The following is a 16639-nucleotide window of genomic DNA, read 5'->3' on the forward strand; positions in this document are numbered from 1 at the left end:
GCTTCAGAATGCAACAACAGAACGCACTTCTTGTGTCTAAAATGTCAACTTCGCATTTGCATAAAGAGGGAACGCAATTGCTTCCAGAGTTATCATACTCCATAAATCTGTAGAGGAAGAAAGTTTTTCATTCTTCAGGCACTATTTCTGTGCTATTTACTAGTGTCTCCAGATAATTATAAGGCAATGCTAGGCTCTGAATTGACAATACCAAATTTTTGTGTTACTTCTTGGCCGTTTTTCAGAAATCTTTTTTTCTTTTGTGGTAGATTTTTAGTAATATTATTTTGGTATATTCTTATTTCGAATCTTTGGTATATTATTTTGGAACTTATTTTATGACTAATTAACATACTATTTACTTGGATAGATTGAATAAAACTGTATAAATAATATTAACTGTGTCTTGTACTCTGCAACCTTCGAGTCACAATGAACATTACAATGCACATTAAAAAATCTATAAAACTGCTCGACCTAGGTGTTCCAAGCTCAGGTGTAATTAATCACAAGGTTTCATTTAGCACGTGTATCAAATTTTAGAAGTTTTGGTCGATTAAAAAATGCGTGACTGAAAGGGATAGAGACAAACTTATGTTAAAAATATGTTCACTGATACGGAATCTTTTCCAGATTGTAAAATAGTATTAAATTCAATATGAGACCTCTACATTAAGATCAGTTTCAATGAATAAAATTTACCGAAGGAAATTTGTTCTCGAAACATTCTCTTTAAGGTGTGTTGAAATAGTTGCGATTTAGATTATCGATATTTTGTTTAATATAATATTTTCTTCGATATAGAGAAGAGAGGGGGAATAGAAAGATTGCGGATGGAAAGTTAGTGTTTTTGACGAAGGCAACGACAGTTTGATGGCAGCGAGTGCATTGCTGTGGAAAAAAAGATAGAGGGTTTATACGAGTTCTCAGTGAACTTTGTTGCTTGTTTATCGCGCCTCTTCTTTACCTAGTACAAGTTAGCTAATACTGTGTTACCGAAAGTAAAGTTCACATCCGACATTTTAAGACTAAGGTACTAATGTGCGATATATTACATCTCGAATCATAAGCTTATACAGAAAATGTTCTTTCAAGAGTATTCTAGTTTTCTTATTATGAACTCCAAGTATTTGCACAAGGGTTAAATTTGATTGAAAGAAATATGTATGATGCCACTTTTAAGTGGATTCTTCAACTTCGTCGCGTAGCTATGAGCCTGCATTCGAGTGATAGTTGTATCGAACACCTTGAAGTTCCTTTACGCTCTTAGCCCTCTCCTATCCCATCGACGCCGTGAGACATATGTGTCTGTGCGACGTAAGGCAATTCGTAAAAGATTAAAACTGGGATGTCTCAAACTGTATTATTTCACATTCGAAGTACCAAGGTGTGAAACGAAGTATCACAAAGAGATTTTCTTCTAAATTTTCTACAGAATCGAGTGAAAAGTATGAAGAAAGTATTTATTGCACTTTGGTATTGTATCTTCTCCTGTCCACAAATTTTGCCTAGATCAGCGGAGAAGCTGCGTGGATCTAGTGATACGGTACAGTATGCCACTTCCAAAATTCTGTTACATTTATTTATTCATTATCGCCTAAATCAATAAAAGATCATACCTCACAAGATGCAAAGAATGTGTATCAGTAAGAACCAACAACTAAAAATTGGTACAAACCAAAATAGGCGTAACACAGGGCAGTATATTAGCACCGTTCCTGAAAATCTAAAAACTGCAAATACTACTAATATGCAGAGCACATTCAGTTATAGATTCATGCAGGCCCAAATCAAATCCATCTGGCCATAAATAAATTGAACGAAAACTTAAAAGCTATTCGAGACTGGAGTGTTTAAATATCCTTGAAGATAACCAATCGAAATCGCAAGCTATCATATCATGATCCAATAATAGTCACAATAAATTGGAGAGAACGAACATTCCTTCGATCATGTCCCAGGAAACAGAAACAATTTTGAAAGACTACGTGAAGAATCTTGGAACAATATTGTGAAATTCTGTTTTCTGTTTAATTGTCAGGTGATAACCATCGGAGAACAAAGAATTGACGGGAAGAACGTCTCTCTTGGCAAACACAAGTAACACTGTTCCGATCAGAAACTTTGTGGATTCTTGGTTAAGAAACGTTTTCTTCTTCGTATTATACCTCTTCAGGTTGTATAATATAGAGGTATATTTTGAAGATTCTTACTAACAATTTTTCATTGGCTGGGCAGAATGGAAAGTTCAACATTGATGGTTACATATCATAGAAAGAATTGTATTGTCATTAACATAGACATAAATTTTTTCCGGTCAATTCGTAGAGATTGACGTGACATGATGGTACATAGACATAGCTTTATTAGAATGAAAATCCAGTTTGTTGTAATTCATAACGGAAAACAAGACCTGACATGAGAGGATCCTCGGTGACATTATCATCACCGTCGTATGGTGGGTATTCAGAATACCCGGGCAGGTGCTAGAGTATTACAGGTTCTTAGAAAATGACTTATTGACCCACGCTATTGATCCAATACATAAATTACGAATTCAATAACTCCTCACGTGTTACTTAAACACTTTTTATTAATTGAATAAATTTGTTAGTAAGCCATATTCATAGTTGAAGGAAGGACAAACTGGCCTTTTACTTTGAAAGTTTACATTGTTGGAGAATTGTAGACGAGTGAAAATACTTGAATTAAGAGTTCAGAGGCAGTAACCTGCGACGTGATTCTTAAATACTGTTTATTAATTACTTTAATTTGTTAGTAACCCATATTCAAAGATAGTTTTGGATGAAAACCTGGCTACCGGGCGAGTTGGCCGTGCGGTTAGGAGCGCGCAGCTGTGAGCTCGAATCCGGGAGATAGTGGGTTCGAACCCCACTGTCGGCAGCCCTGAAAATGGTTTTCCGTCGTTTCCCATTTTCACAGCAAGAAAATGCTGGGACTGTACATTAAGGCCACGGCCGCTTCCTTCCCATCCCTAGACTTTTCCTGTCCCATCGTCGCCATAAGACTTATCTGTGTCGGTGCGACGTAAAGCAACTAGCAAAATAAAAAACAAGAAAACCTGGCTATTTACTTTGAAAATTGTCATTGTTGGAGAACGGTAATCAATTGAAAAGTAAAATATTTGAATCACACTGATGTGTATAAAATTATACCTTTGCAGCATTTTTCTTAGTATTATTCTTAATCTTCTAGAAACTAAAACTCTCCTGGAGGAGAAATGAATCTTGTTTTGTGAACATTATATTCTGACTTGCAGTAGAACGAAGTGAATTACTCCGAGGATATATGATATCACTAGAAATCACGTGACTTCTAAATACACAGCTGCTCTAAAACTGAACAATACATAAATTCACTCTGTTGTCCCTTTCGATGAAAACTTTATAACTGCACCAGAATATACCTTGATTTATGACGTATTTTAGTAGAAGCAGTGTAAATCTATTCTATTTCCATCAACTGAAAGAACGTGAAGGTATTTATAGAGTAGAATATAATATGTAAGTTCATTAAAAAAGGATAATATTGCATAGACCATTTTTGCGAAAGGGTGATTATAAAATCATGATCTTTCCTTTGGAACTGAGTAAACATAAAGGGACAGGGATATATGAGTGGAGCGGAACAAGTTCGTGAATACATTATAGAGCTGAGAGCGAAGCTAGAACGTGACTTGAAATGTTTCTGATCAGAAGAGGCTCTTGAAGATTTTTTTCCGAAGCTCATACATTAAATATACACATGGTTAATTTCCTTTGGAAGGAACTCCTATACACTGCTTGAGGTAGAAAATATTGAAACCTAGAGGAGGAATACTAATAAACACAGAAAATTTCACGCACAGATAATTATATAAATTCTGAGAAAAATACGTAATTTCACTTACACACTAAGCTAGAGTGACTAAGTATGCAGGGTCATCAGTAAGTAGTGGCACCTTCTTACCGAACGATGCATACGTGAAATCTACGTCGTATAAATTTAGCATGCATGCGAATATTGACATAGGATGTCCAAACTGACACATGTTGTTGATCCGAGTTAACAACTGATCACCATTTCTTGCGAGTGGGAGGATAATCACCTTATATCCTATGGTACAATGAATTATCTCGATTGTCAAAAGATCAGGAGAATCTATATGACCTAAAGAGTACTCAACGTGATGTAAGTTAACTGGCCAGCTTTATCGCGTTGAAATGATATCTGGACGACATTGGATTCTGTAATGCGATGATCTGCAGGAAGAAACGGCAGGTAAAATATACAACAACTTGAGAAACGTTTCTCAATACCGGTACCTCTGTAAGTCTCATCAGCCGCCTTCAATATATTGAATGGGTGTGCTGTTGTAATAATGTCCTCTGAAAGTGACTGTGAATATGTAGAAACAAGTGGAACTTAGCAAAAGCAAATACAGTGCAGAGGAATGGGAACGTATCAGTTGAAGCTGTACCTTTAGAAGGTTTCGTCCTATTGCTTACTTTCAGTAAGGACTATGAGAAGTATAGAAAATATCAATGCAGACAGACAATAGTTGTGAGGGAAATCTGAGTGTTAGGCCTATTTGACACCTAATAAAATACTGTTAATCTTAAAAATGTGTCAATCGTTCGTGTATAAATAATGCCTTTTTAATATTAATACTATAATTTCATCTATTCATTAATTTACCTGAAAGTATTTCCTGTTTTCTTTCATCCTTCTGAGACACTGTGTCCCTTTAAAAGGACACAGAGTTTAAAATTTTAAAATTCTTGCAAAAAAAAAATTAGTATTCATTTGCTCTATGGAACGCTCAGTAGATAAGCAGAGTAAGTACCTCTGTCTTCTAAACGTCTGCACATTGAATAACAACCATGGAATTCAAAGGTAACTTATATTTCTAACTCTACACCATGCACAAACCTGTGCCACAAGCCTTTTCCCACGAGAACAAATATTTAGAAAGGTAGGACCGAGCGGAGATCCAGAATTCACGTAGCTTAATGTCAATCTCTGTGGAAAATATTTCTTTCCCATCTAATCGATATGGTTTTTAGCAAACAAATTGTTGAATTAATAAACACACGTGTTCATTAAAGCATATAATGAGTACAATACTGTTTCAGGAAGCATCAAAACATTATTCTAATGAGCATATACATTTAAATAACATCCTATCTCCATGTAGTTAGTAGAAGAAAAAACGAAATGTTTATTAATTTTCTTTCCGTAGTTTCGTGTTAAATTTTCTCCAGAAATTAACTCTAATGAGAGTAGATGCAGAAATGATCCTGGCGTCAGGAGATTAAATGATTCAGCTAAGATTTATAGTAATGAAAGTCATTATGTATTTATAAATGCATCACCAGCACCGAAGATATTCTTAGTTTCCTTACACGGTGTAAGTTATTTCTATTCTCTTCTTTGAAGTTAACAAAATTCCCTATTACCGATAAATAAATTTTGTTTTATAAATACTCAGAAAAAACCTTGAACAAAATTAACTTATAATTTTGGAAACTTTAATTAATGTTTATGACGTGATAATTATTTGAAACCTTTAACTTAATGGTTTAATATTTTTTTCACTGTGAAAATGTAGGCTTTCTATAGTATTAAAAATAGTAATTCAGTATGTAAGAGGAGTAAATGATTCTACATACTACGGATTTGTACAAGTAAAAATAGTGTTAGGCCTATATCTTTCATATAACTCTAATTTATTGCTCAATAATGAAATAATACTTTACTTGTTTCATTTTACGGTGGTCAGAACCACAGTATATAAACACATCGAAGCGATAAATAAATAAATAAATAAATAAATAAATAAATAAATAAATAAATAAATAAATAAATAAATAAATAAATAAATAAATAAATAAATAAATTATGGCCCTATATACTTTCTTTGGGATATTAATTGCCCTTGTTTTCCTTTCCTTATAATTGCCGTTCAATTTTACTAAACTAATAATATGAATATTAGGCTTTTGAGTGCCCGCTGATTTATTATTATTATTATTGCATACTAATGTACATAGATGAATTAAAAGGACAATTCGCATCTATATAGTTACTCTTTGCTATAGTCCACGATCGATCTTTCTCGTTTAGGACACATGGTTATATGGTATCTGTCACAGTGGTTATTACACAATGCACATACACATTCATTGTTTGGTTCATGAAACTTTTTGTTTTTACAAATTTTATGGTGAAAACCATGCACTGCCAATCTTGTAATTACATTTCTAAGTTCTTGATTTTCTTTTACCCATCTCCTGTCGATCATTGCATCTGTGCTATAGAAGTCCAGAGGGATTTCTTCGCGCTTCTTCTCTCTTGTCTGCATCAGTTTTGTCGCTTGCTCAGTAGATGGCAGGGATAGTTTGTAACGTAAGTCCTCGATGTAGAATGTTTCTCTTGCCAATTCGTAAACAAGCCTGGAAGGTGTTGTTCTTGCCACTCCAAGTGCTCTTTTCAGATATCGGGCTTTTACTTTCTCCATTGAGTTTAGGTCTGAAAAAGATAGGTTTTCCCATATCAATTCTAATCCGTAGGTCAGCATTGGCGATATTTTAGCATTAAATAAGATCATAGCCGTCTGGAGGGATAGACTGGTTATGTTCTTTATGTCATATATTCCTCTTATAGCAGCTGTTATTCTTTCCTTTACGTGTATCCTGAATGAATTGCGTGTTGTTTGTAGGGTGATTCCTAGATATTTATAGTAGTTTACGGTCTGCAGTTCCTTCCCTCCTAAAGTCATTTTATCCTCTGTTGCTAATCTTCCACCTTTCCGGAACACCATGTATTTTGTTTTGTTACTATTTATACTGAAGTCATTTTCTTCTGCCCAGTTATGTAAGTCATTTAGTGCTTCTTGTAATTCAAGTCTGTTTGAGGAACCTATGACCATGTCGTCTGCATACATATATAAAGATAATGAATTCGATTTTTTTAAGATCTTCACGATATCTGCGGTGGCGATGTTGAATAGGGTGGGGCTGATGGGATCCCCCTGTAGAACCCCATTTGTCTGCAGGATCTCTCTTGAAGTTGTTATTCCGTCCTTTATTTGTATTCTGTTGTAGGTCAGTATATTTCTTATGGCTGTTGTAACTACATTTCCTCCGTTTGTCATGGATTCCATTTTTGCTACGAGTTTTGTCCTATTCAACAAATCAAAGGCTTTTGTGTAGTCGATAAAGACGGTTCTGAATTTGCCTTTTGGATGTCTCAGCGCTTGGTCAATGTCATTAAGAAGATTACATACGGCCTGTAAGGTGGACCTTCCTTCTCTAAAGCCAAATTGTTGGTCTGGAATCAATGGATCTATTGTCTCCGTTAGACGTTTGTTGAGTAACTTTGTATAGATTTTAAATATGTTATTTTCAAGTGCTATACCACGGTAAGAATTCGGATTATTTGTATCCCCTGATCCCTTGTATAGGACTTTGATTGTCGACTTTCTCCAGCTATCTGGAATTTCTCCTGAGCTGAGGCATTTATTGAATAACTCTGTCCATATTTCAATTAACACTCCTGTTGATTCCTTTAACATCTCATTATAAATACCGTCTGGTCCTGCTGCCTTTTTGTTTTTTGTGTTTTTGATTATTGTTTCAACCTCTTCTGTTGTAATTTGGGAGGTCTTTTCCTCCTCATTCGGTGTCCTACTATCATGTGATTTGTTTGTCTGTCTTTTATTTAAAATTCGAGAGAAGTGGCATTCCCAACTTTCCATTTGGATTTCATCTGATGTTCTGGTGACCTTTCTTCTAAGTGCTATGTAGGGGTCCTTGCGTGCTTCATCTGCTTCTCTTAGTGCTTCTTTTTCTATAAATTGTGATTTCTTGCTTTTCAAGAGCATCTTGTATTCCTTTCTCTTCCTAGCATATTCCTCTAGGTCATCTTTTACATTTTTGAGTCTTGCTTTGTGTAGGGCATCTAACGTTTTTCTTCGGTGTTGGTAGCACTCAGTGTCAAACCATGGTTTCGATTTCCTTATTTTGGCTGGTACCGTTGCTGCAATTATAGCATCTTGAATGGTAGTCATGGTGAGATTGATATCATTGTCTTTTAGGTGTCGCTTCGCGCTTTCTATAGCTTGTGTATTGTTTTGTAGTATTTCTAAGTTTATTTTCCTTGTTGTTTTATGTGAGTCAGGAAGTGTCTTTTCATCTATGTTTCTTACTAGTAGAAATCTGGTATGTATGGGGATATGTTTAGTGAGAGGTGTGTTTAAGGTATTCCATTTCCTTTTTTGGTTTTTAACTATGATCTTCTTTCCTCTATAAAAAACTAAGTCTATTGTGCTTGTTCCATTGTACGCTATATAGGTTATATCTTCGGCCTTATTGATGAGTTTAAAACCTTCCTCCTGTAGAATATTCAGTATAGTTGTTGTTTTGTTATTTGGTTTGTCAATTCTGCAGTTGAAATCTCCTGCAATAATTACGTTTTCTTCTGTTCTCACTTGTGATATAGCCCCTAATACCTGCTCCGCTGTATCTTCTATTGACGTGCCATATGTAATATACATCCCCACTACTGTAATGTCCGTGGATTTTACGATTGTCATGTTTTCTTCCTTTACTATCTCTTTAATTTTTCCTATGGTGTGTTTGAACATAAGGGATACACCTCCCTCCGGTCTGCCTAAAGCTTTTGGTTTAGCATAAGAGTGTGCTGTGTAGTATCCTGTGATGCCAAAAGGCTCCGTCAAAAAAGTTTCTGTAGCTATTATTACATCTTGTCCTATCCACATATAATCTGGTGCTGTATTTACAATACTCTTTAACCCTTCCACATTCCAAAGTAGTATATCCAATGTCTTGCCTGTCGTCTTCTGGAATTCTCTCGGAGTCTCGTCTTTATTGCTTACGAAATCGATAAGTGCGGTAGGTTACTCCATTTGGCCAGAATTCTGGGTCAAAGACTATTTCCCGTTCTTCCATAGGTATGCCTATTTTAAACGCTTTGTTTGATCCTCGTGTGGGTAATTGTTCGCATTCGATTACTTTAGAGATGCCGTTGTTTGAGAGATGTTCTTTCAGATCTTCTTCTGTGATGTCATCCTTCAGTCTTCCCACGTACACCCATGCTGTCCTGGGTGCTGCTCTTAGTTTTCCTTTTTCTTTGCCTCCTGTGCCTTGTTGGGGGAGTCTTCTTGGTGATTCATATTGTCTTGTATCTCTTCTAGGAGAGGATAACCTGTGTTGGGCTGTTGCTGTAGGTTTTCCGAACTCAATCATACTCCTAGCATTTTCCGTGTTGTTGTTGGTATTCTTATGTTTTGTCCATTCTTCCTCCTTGTTGGTAATAGATGTTCTTTGCTTTAATCCCGCTGATTTAGATGTAGGATAATACTTTACTGTATATTTTCACAACTTCATACATTGCAATTGTTAGAGGAGTTCATTGCGCAGGTAAAGTTGCGTGTTTGATCTCAGTGTAATTGTGTACTAAACTCCTCTAAGGTATCCTAATAAAAGTACATCATAATAGATGAGAACTTTGTATGAAATATTTTCAATTCTTTCTTACCTATCTTCCACCGAAATCAGATGTCGCAACGGAGCTGCAATGCAGATCTCTACTGGCCATGGACAGATGCTTCGTTACACGGTGTTCTATGACTTTGAAATGAGGTCCAAGTGATTCCAGTCACGCTCTGCTGCATAGAAGGGACTTCCGTGGACTCGGTACCACCGTACTTTGTTGTCATGGTGACCAGTAGCAGCTATTTAATGCCTAGAGCTTAATATATCGAACTGTCCGGCAGAAAACAGCGAATGAATAATTATTATCTTATGAATGTTCCACGAATAATTGTTAATGTCAATCTTTTTGGTGACTTTCCTGAATTCTCTGGATGAACTTCACATTATTTCCTTGATGGTCCTGTCACATTATAGGTGGTTTCCAATTTTATGATTCTAAGGCATTAATTAAGAGAAATGATAGCCTAGAGATAAATTCTGTAAAATTCACTGATTGACAGGGATAGTTTCTCCTATTACCCCCACGTAAGGTGCAAACACGTTCGGGAACTTGTATACTAGTTTCTATTATCTGGAAGTATTATGTATTATGTATTGTAATAGAGAACCAGACATGATTCATTTTGAAAACTCTGAACAATGAAGAAATTGAACTACATTTTCACTACCACATGATGTCAACGACGTGAACGTTTACTTATAATTACAAGAAGTTTCAAATTTAACTGTATTTTAGGTAGCAAGTGAGGGATCCTTCATACAGTTACTGATCTAAAATGTACGTGCACTAGTCAACAATAAGAAATAATTAGTTGTACCTGTATAAAAGGAGGCAGGGAAGTCTGTGATTTAATGTAGAGAGATCAGATACGTCTCCTGGATCTAGCAAGGTACTAGTAAAAATTTAAAGTTGCCTGAATGTTCTAGGAATTCCCTGTTTGATGCAGATAACGTTTAAATGGAATATTGTTCCAGAGGCTTCGAGAGAAGCACGCGTTATTCTTACATACAGAGAAAAAATAAGCTCCAAATGGCCAAAAGTATTGGAACCTATTTCTATATGTTCGGTTATTCGTCTTCTTGTAGGAAGGATAATTAATTCCAAATTATCCAAGTTATTAATGATCAAAATTAATATGGGTGGACTCGTATAAAAAGACCTAATAATTGATTATTTAAATTTTACTCAACGAAATTCAGAAAGGATTTATAAATAAACCTGGTATATATTTGAATATGTATTTATTGATGGATGTTTGAGTAAAGCGAAATTGGGTGGTAGGAGCCTTACAATTGCGATGGTAAATGTATCAAGAGAATTTGATGATGTGGGTCATAAACATCTTGATAATTATCTCTATGCCGAGCCTCTACCTATAGAATATGCATTCGTGATCTTAAAGAACCTTAACACTCACGTGTGTACATCTATTAACCGTAGTAAAGGAGTTTTCCAGGGGCCTTTAAGAACAGGCTAGAAAAACAATTGATAGAAAATCTGCCATCTAGCCGACAGCCCTAAATTCAGATTAACTGATTGATTGATCAATTGATTGATTACCTTTATCCCCTATCCTGTTAATTTTGTCCAAGAAGCTTTATCCTAAAGGAATTGTCAGCATGTGAAACCTTGAATAAATTTGGTTTCCAAGTATCACCCAAAATGGACATTATAACAGTTCCAGCTTTCGCTGGTGTCAACGGTCAATTCTAATTCACTCGAAAATGATCAAGAATGGGTGGGGATGATGTTAAATAAAGTTATCAGTGATCAAAATTAATAAGGGTGGACTTGCAGAATAGGACCTAATACTAGATTATAAATCTTCCATTAGATTATTTAAATCTTATAAAATCTCAAAATATATGGGAGTTATTTTGAATTATGAGGAAATGAATCTGTATCAATAAAGTAAAATAATAATGGAACATCGAAATGAATTTGAGGTTTTGGCGTATTCTCCATTATTACACCCAAACAAGAAAATATCGTCACCGTATTTATAGCCAAAGATTTTTTATTGTTTTCACGTGGCGCCAAGATTGTTATTGTAGGGCGTTGATAAATTAACTCGAAGCTATGTGAAAGAAATATTACTTCTGCCTACTGATATTCCCGATAGTATTCTGTAATGTAACAAGACTTAGATTTATACGGACTACGTGAAGTCTTTTTAAAACACTGCGACATATGTATTTCCTTAATTAAAACAAATAAGCCACATATAAATATCATGGCCCCTTCGAGAAGAACTACGTACTTTGTGTAAACATGTCAATCTTCCTAAACATAAAATTTTGTCGAAAACATCAGTTAAGAACCATCATTCAGATTTAAAAGCTCGAGAATTTTAAACTTGGAAGACACTATCTGTACGAGATAGAGGTGTTCTTCTACGCAGATATTCTGAGTCTAACAAATGGATTATTTACAAAGCTGGATTACCCACATTTGAATGGATCAGTTGTCTTAAAATTAACGCAAACGTGGTGGCTATCCGGACCATTCCAGGCAGACCCTTAGACGTTACCAAGTACACACACTGGACCGAGACGAATCATTTGGACATGTCCCAGTATTCTGTGGTACATGAACATTACTTCGTAATTCAGATCGTCACATGCTAAGGTCTATGATTGTTAATGATTCGCTACAGAAAGGCTGGAAGGTTCACGGAGAAATGTCATATGTTTTCTCAGATGGGTCTACAAGTATAGTTGATATTATGATATATTTTTATACCTATTGGCGTGGCATAATAATTGAATCTTTTGACCGATTCGAGGTTGGTCTTCAACAAGCTGAGGGGGTGGATGAAACAAGAGAATATATAAACCCACTGAAAATTATGTTTTTCTTTGAACGTTGATGTAGTATATCTGCTGATAGGAGCTTAAGTCTCGGTTTATTGAAGAACTGTTTGAAGGATACAGCATTGCAACTTCTACAAGAGATGAGATAGAAACCACAGTACTAAAGAAGAGTTCTCGAATTCTGAATCACCATCCTAATCCACGCATCTAGATCTTTTTCTTAACTGTCTTACATTGTAATTATCATTTTACTGTTTATTATTATTTATGTGTTATCTTAGGTTTACTGAGGTCTTTGAGGCTACTTCTATAGGGAATTAGTAATGTGAATACAAAGTATTAAAATCCAAATTGATTTACGGGACCATATCGTCAACTTTAGAAACTATACTTTTATAGCATAATGGACGTATGCTCACAGAGAAAAATTAGTCACCACAGTGTGCACGCACCGATGAATCGTTAAGCCCGTACTGATGCCGCAGCGAACGAGTCCTGTGCTCAACCACATGTGCACTACCTCTCTGTGTGCATAAGGGAGTAGCGAACAGTGAGGCATTTAGGTTTCAAGCGGACAGTTGTACGTCATCATGGGTAGATGTGACAGAGTGGCAAAAATGGGCAATCATTTCTGGCCTTGTCCATGGTTATACGGTGCGCGAAGTTGCTGGGCTTGTGAGTCATATCAGGCTGCTCAACGTGTGTATAAGCAGTGGTGTACTACACGTGTCCACGGAACACGACGTCAGAATTGTGGTCGAGAAAACATCCGGATTAAGAGGGACCGGAGACGCGCTTCACGGCTTGTGAAACAAACTCGCTTCAAAAGCCGACAGGAGGTGCTGCAGTCAGTGAGTAAAGGTCCATCCCAACCGGATGGCAAGATATAATTTCGACGGGAGCTGCATGCAATGAACCTTTGGAGTCGATAGCCTCGCAAGAGGCCATTGCTCACACACGCACATAAAGCTTCACGTCTTCAATGGGTTAGAAATTATCGAAAGTGCATAGTAGCTGACAGGAGGAATGTACTGTGGTCTGACAAACGACAATTTTGTATTCCAATGGCGCAGATCGCCAAGTGCACCGAAGACCAAATGAAGCATTTCATCCTAGATGTATGCAAGGAGAGTTTCAAGCCGGAAGTGAGTCTGTGATGTTTTAGGGATGATTTTAGCATCATGGATAGGGCCCGCTGGCTGGGATGATCACTAAAATGAACCAACATTTTTACGTAAACATTCCGGACGATCAGGTGTTGCCTTTTAGTCAGCATCTGCATGATGAGTATGCTGTGGATACCACCATTTTGCAAGTTGAAAACGGCAAAGTTCATCGGGCTGGATGCATATGTCACTGGTTTTATGAACACTCCCCCACCCTATTACATCTCGATTGGCCTGCAGAATCACCTGACTTGAACCCCATTAAAAATCTCTGGGACATGTTGGAGCAGTGGGTAAAAGGCTGACATCAGCATCCCCGCAATTTGGTGGAATTGTGCGATCAAATTCTCAGTGAGTGGCTTAACCTTGATGTGACGTACCTGCACCACCATGTGGGCTCACTTCCTAACCTCCCCCCTGTGGGGGCGGGGCGGTAGAATAACACCCACGGAATCACCTGCCTGTCGTAAGAGGCCACTAAATGGGACCCCAAGGGCTTTGAACTATGGAGCGTGGGTTGGCGACCGACCACGTGGCCCTTAGCTGAGTCCTGGCATTGCTTCCACTTACTTGTGCCATGCTCCTCACTTTCATCTATCCTATCCGACCTCACTTGGTCAACTCTTGTTCTCTTCCGACCCCGACGTTATTAGGTTTCCGAGGGCTAGGGAGTCTTTCACTTTCACGCCATTCATGGCCCTTGCATTTCTTTGACCGATAACTTCATTTTTCGAAGTGTCGGTCCCTTCCATTTTTCTCTCTGATTAGGTTGCCCAGTTGTACTTCCTCTTAAAGCAGTAATCACCACCACAACCACTCACATCCTGACCTAATCCACCCGGATATCAAGTCCATAGACACAGATACATGACATTAAATGATGCTTGTAATGATTTCTCCATGGGTGGCTTATTTTTTGTCCGGTGGTCTTATTTATTCACAAGTAGGACATACTTTAGTAAAATGTATTTTAACCTGGGAAAAATTGTAAATAATGATTATCATTAGAATTATTATAAATTAATAATGTGTGGAATGGAAATTTAATTATCATATTTTTCTTTTTAAATATTCCTCTTCGCAGAGTTCTCCATTTCGTTCCGGTATCTGACTGAAGGATATGGTATGGGGAACACCTGGGTAATGCTATCCAACTGTGTATGTAGTACCAACAGTGAGGTTTTAAGGAAGTGGCATTATGATTATATATTTTCCCTTTATTAAACTTTTCTTAGTCTACTCGCTAATATTTCTATATCCTTATGTTTTCACTCAATTAACGTTGGAATTCTGCGGTTTAGTTAATAAAACAGACCGGATTTCATTTTTTTTAAGGTTCAAAGTAAGCAAAATGGGGTGGGAAAGATAATCACACTTTCCTAAGAATAAGTATCGGTTTCATCAAGTGTTTATTCATAGCAGAGAGGGAACCATAAACGAAAACTGAGTATTTCGAGCACATATTAGACCTGTTTATATTAGTTTTTACTACTGGTGCATGTGATAACTTAAGCACTCATATTTCACTTAGGATAGGCTCGACCAGTGCTTAGATTCTGATATTTTCAGTTTTGTGCCAAGTTTTTTCGTGGTTATACCCCCAAACTTTTCAAAAGGTATTTCCGAAGCAGAGAGCTATTTTCTTGTACGAATTCAGCGAAAATGTTTTGGTACTGTTCTTCACGATAAGTTTTTTAGGTTTCTTTGAAAGTTTCAGTCTCAGAAGAACCGGAAAATAATTCGTAGTAGTACTTCGTAGGTTACACACGGTATGGTAACTGAGAGCGTCCTAATCTTCAAGGAAAATCAGAATCACATTTCAGTATTTCCATGCGACAAGCCACTCACTTGCTACCCGTTTACATCACCTGTTTGCGAACACATGAATAATAATTATGAGCTCGCTTTCACTTGTGTGCAAATTAGCAGACTAATAACCTAAGTGAATGTAGATTAACTGGGGTAGAGATATTATTTATAAGTGATTGTGTGAAAGTCCGCCTCTGTGGTGTAGTGGTTAGCGCGATTAGCTGCCACCCCCGGAGGCCCGGGTTCGATTCCCGGCTCTGCCACGAAATTTGAAAAGTGGTACGAGGGCTGGAACAGGGTCCACTCAGCCTCGGGAGGTCAACTGAGTAGAGGTGGGTTCTATTCCCACCTCAGCCATCCTGGAAGTGGTTTTCCGTGGTTTCCCACTTCTCCTCCAGGCGAATGCCGGGATGGTACCTAACTTAAGGCCACGGCCGCTTCCTTCCCTCTTCCTTGCATATCCCTTCCAATCTTCCTATCCCTCCACAAGGCCCCTGTTCAGCATAGCAGGTGAGGCCGCCTGGGCGAGGTACTGCTCATACTCCCCAGTTGTATCCCCCGACCAAGAATCTGTAGCTCCAGGACACTGCCCTTGAGGCGGTAGAGGTGGGATCCCTCGCTAAATCCGAGGGAAAAACCGAACCTGGAGGGTAAACAGATAATGATGATGATGATGATTGCGTGAAATGTACCTATTTAATTTTCAAATAAATTATTCTCTCATGGGAAATAATGTAGGTACAGAGATATTACTGTTATCATTAATGTGATTGGATTACATGATAGATGGTCATTTATACTCCATGCGAATGATTTCTCTTCCAGCTTTGTGAAAAATTGCATGGAGTAAACGTGATCTGAATGTCTAAATTATGCTTATGATATACTGTTACGAGTTATCAATCAAGTAAAGTAAAAAATGAATTCATTAAACCGGATAGTTCACCTGCCCTCTTTTTCGGAGATAGGCAACCCAAATAATGAGCATGTCACGGTCATCTGAAAAACATTAGTACCTGCTTCTTTATGCCCTTATTACAACTATACCATTTTTATAATGTTCGCGAATATGTTAGAAATAATTTGCAGATTTTTTTCTATTATTTGAACTATAATGAATGTGTAAAAGGATCATAGGTGCGAATAACACTATTTTACATTCGGACAGGAAGTGTCTATGAGGATTACAGCGTGCTAGCTATGCACTACGGCTCGTGATAGCTAAGGTGGCTGAGTTACACATCACTGCTGTTGCATCAGCCAAGTTGTCTGGTAGGAGGTTCGATTCATTGGCTGGTACACATTTTTTCGATTAACGTCGTTTACAGTGAC

At 37.2% G+C, this 16639-nt stretch overlaps 1 protein-coding gene across 1 annotated transcript in view; it reads left to right on the forward strand.

The window, feature by feature from the left end:
- Positions 1-16639, forward strand: part of LOC136875689 (tachykinin-like peptides receptor 86C) — a 554249-nt gene that overhangs the window by 192514 nt on the left and 345096 nt on the right. The window lies entirely within an intron of this gene.

The sequence above is a fragment of the Anabrus simplex genome, chromosome 6, assembly GCF_040414725.1.
Source record: "Anabrus simplex isolate iqAnaSimp1 chromosome 6, ASM4041472v1, whole genome shotgun sequence".
NCBI classification, from domain to species: Eukaryota; Metazoa; Arthropoda; class Insecta; order Orthoptera; family Tettigoniidae; genus Anabrus; species Anabrus simplex.